This window comes from Vigna radiata, unplaced genomic scaffold, assembly GCF_000741045.1.
Source record: "Vigna radiata var. radiata cultivar VC1973A unplaced genomic scaffold, Vradiata_ver6 scaffold_288, whole genome shotgun sequence".
Lineage (NCBI taxonomy): Eukaryota > Viridiplantae > Streptophyta > Magnoliopsida > Fabales > Fabaceae > Vigna > Vigna radiata.
The window spans coordinates 168249-172476 of NW_014543450.1; positions in this window are offsets into that span (position 1 = coordinate 168249).

The following is a 4228-nucleotide window of genomic DNA, read 5'->3' on the forward strand; positions in this document are numbered from 1 at the left end:
ACCCTGCAAAACAATGTAAAACAAACATAATATCTCTAAAACCAACTTTTGACTCTCACAAGACACAACTAAGTGTTTTACTTGATTTAAAGCTCATTCTAAGCCATAAAGGGTGTGTTTTAATATCAAATTTAAGTATGAAAATAACGGTTTTTAGACCGTTATCAATGCCAAGCCTTCAAAACGATCACACAAAAGCACCTTTCTTGTGCAGATAATGATCAGCAAATGTAAGCGTAGAAAGTCTCCTCTATGAATCTCGTTCAAGAAAGATCACCACCGTCTTCTTGGAGAATTCTTGGAGCTAAGAGAAATCTGAAATAGAAATGAAAATTATCAGTTCAGCAAAAGTCCCTGAACAAACCTCTGTTAAGCATATTTATAGATTTCTATTATACAGTCAGATTCTCAGTCAAATGTGCTACTAATTCAGTTGATTGTATTATGATAGTTATAACAGTTCAGTCAACTTAGTATCTCACGATCAACAAAGAACAGAACACATTTAATACATTTGACCAAGTCATCAATGCTCAACTAACTTTTAAAAATATAGCCGTTAGAGTGCAAGAGCATAACAGAATTCCAAATCAGATAACAGATAAGTCGAATGTGTAAAACACATAGTTGACATCAACCATGTAAAACATTTTGAAATTCTTTTCTTCTAAAAAATACACAGAGCACTGATTCTCAAAATCTGCACAAAGATTTTAGCATAGTCGAATCAATTCACAATGTAGTCGACTGTACTATAAATTTGTCACACAGTTTAAAGTTCATAAGATTGCTTGTGATTTTCAGCTTTAAAACATGTGTAGTAAAACATATGAAATGATGCATAACACATAGCACATAAAGCATGTAAACACGTTCCAGATATATATATCAATGAATCAACATAGGAACATGTAATACTATACATAAACATGTTCAACAGATATAACAATCAATTTGCATAAGAACATGTAATAACAGCAAACAACATATGCATGTTATTAAGCAATGTGTTGTATCATCAAAAACTAGATTTATATAGAAATTGTGTTGTCAACAATCTCCCCTTTTTTTGATGATGCACAACCATGATTAATAACCAACCATGTTTGCACAATCTAATTCATAATAGATAAATATCAAGCAGAATATGAGATAGAATGAAAATGCATTCTCCCCCTTTCATATTCTCCCCCTTTCATAAGGCTTTCATACAATCTTTCCCCCTTTGTGCATTATCAAAAAAGGTATGCTCTAGATATCTATGCTGAAATATCAAACAGAGATGCATCAACCAGAAATATGCAATAACCAATATGTAGTGATGCTCTCATTAGCACATTTAAATCACATGAAAATGATAACTCCCCCTAAAGTGTAGGCATGTGAAATACAGATGTGTAAAATGTGATACTCCCCCTGTCATTATGCATGGGTATTAAAATCAGATGAGATGCACAATGCAGTATTGTATAGATTTGTATCAAAGATAGAATAGCAAAAAGTTTAGTCATGCAATGATACAATCAACAATCTCACATTATTATCTCAAATATGATATGTAAAGATCAATTTATGTCAGAGATAATAACATATATTTAGAATAAGCAATCAATGAAAGAATAACCAAATTCCAGAATTGGAATTTATAATCCTGTTATAGAACAGTCGTTTGTTGTATTTCTCCAGTTGAATATATTGTTTTCCAATGTTGTTGAATTCCACTTGTAATTCCAAAACCAATGTTCTTCCTGCAAAACTTTCAAAAATCCTTTCCAGATCAAGAATTTTAGTTAAGCAAGAAATATAATCAATAGTAACAAAAGTCAAAATGTAAAGATGTAAAACAATTCAAGCATATTCAACTTCACTCAAGACATAGTTGAATCAATCAATCAGACAAATCAGATATTAAACATTCAGATTAAGGCAATTGAATTGATTCAAAATACTAATTTCATTCCTTGAAAGAAGATATTACAATGAGGGACACAATCAAGGAAATAAAAAAGGACAACAAAAGATGGCATTATAAGCCATATACAAACGATGACGAAAGATAACAAAAGATATCAAAAGGCTCTATATAACACTTTCGACAGACAATTTTAATAGGAACAAGATATGACATTTCTTTCATTTCCTTAGGCTGAGTTAGAAAGATTCTGTGAAGCCCTCGTCAAAAGAACTTTCATCCTAATGCCTTATTGCAAGATTCACCATATTAGTAGAGGTACTTCTAGTACTGTGCTCAACTTCTTCACCCATGAAATTCCATCCATTGACAATTTTCACAATTCCAAGAGATACAACAGAGTCAAGGTCAAATGTATTAGCTGAACCCCATAGGAACTTCTGCTCATTTTCAACATTAACTCCTTGTAATACTAATATTTTGCTCACTAATACTGCATATGGAAGACACAATGATCTGTTTAGAGTAGCGAAGAAGATATTATGTCTTCTCTTGTCATCCTTTCAGTTTTGACTCTTCCTGGTAATATGATACGAGCCAGAAGAACAACAATAAGTTTTTCTTCTTTTCTTAGACCTTCACGAGCATAGAAACATTCAGTGGAATATTTTCTAGGAAATCTTAACCAGTTGCTAACGGTTGAAAAACAATTATTTTCATGCTTCATTTGAGATCAAAATACACCCTTTAAGGCTTAGAATGAGCTTAGAATCAAGCAAAACATGTAAGTTAGAGAATAAGAGATTCAAAAGTTGTTTTTAGAGATATTATGCTTGTTTTGCATTGTTTTGTAGGGTTTTGATGAGAATTGGAGATGAATTGAAAGAAAGGTTGAAGATCAAACGATTGCAGTGCAGAAAAGTCAAGTAGAATGCAGAAAATTCAACCAGTCAACCAGAAAAGTTAACCAGTTGACCAAAATGCTGAAAAGTTGACCAGAGTGCAGTTGACCAGTGCCCAACAGTGAAAAATGACCGCCGGGCGGTGGCACGACGCGAAGGAAGCCGCCGGGCGGTGAAATATGACGTCGGGCGGTGGTGCGACTAATGGGAAACTGTCGGGCGTCAAAATATGACGCCAGGCAATTGTCTGCTGGGCTTGGGCTCAAATTCTTTTACTTTTCTTGGTTATAAATAGCCCTAGTGCGAGTTTAGATGCATTCTTTTGACAGAAAGGGGCAGTCAAACCTAGTTTTCACTCCTTGGAGAAGATCTCTTGGATGCTTAGGCTCATTTTTATCCAATCTAGGGTTTTTTTTCTTTTCTTCCATTATTTTTCATCTAGTTTCACCATGACAATGGTGAACTAAACCCTTTTGTTGTTGGGGAACAATATAATCTTTTGAAACTCTCTTTTATTGAAACTCTTATTTATTTATATGCTTGTCGTATGCTTTGATTATCAATTGTTAGGTTTCTCATCTGCACTTAATGCTTTTATCGTTTAACTCATTCGATAATTGTTGTTTGTCTTTATTGATACGGGAATGTACGGTATTGTCGTGAACTAGTGGAAAATTCCTTGATTAAGCAATACTACCTAGGGATAGGGGGGTAGGACGCTCAATTATTTTTGCTTCCATTTATCATGCATTATTAATTACTAGGGGAGGCTAGGGATAACAAGTGAGTAATTAGTAATAGGCTTTTTTCGCCGAGGGATCGGTTTAAGTGTTAAGTCCGTGGCAAGTGTACCAGATCGTTATCAAGTAATATAAACAGGTAAGTCCGAGTATCGTTTTCCCAAAGGACTCTTAGGCCTTAACTTTCATGTAACCTAATCGTGTAAGACTTGAGAAAAGAATAAATTTGGTGGTTGTATGCAAAGAACAAAAATAAACATGCAATGCAATTGATTCAATTTGTTTTGAGAACTATGGACGAATGGTGTTGTTGGGGTTTACAATTTCATCTTATCCACTCTCATATATCTACTCTTCTTATTTAATTCACTTGTTTACATAATTGCCATGCAAACTTTCTTAATTACCCTTAGCCCAATTCCTTGGTGAAAAGAGCCTATTACTAATTATCGGCTTGCTATCCCTAGCCTCCCCTAGTAACTAATAATCCAATGCGTTCTGAAGCAAATGCAATTGACCGTCCTATCCCTATCCCTAGGCGATATTAGCATAATCAAGGAATTTTCCACCAGTTCATGACATTACTGTACGTCCCCATATCGATAAAGACAAACATCATTTACTGAATGAGCTAAACAATAAAAGCATTGAGCGCAGATGAGAACCCAACAATT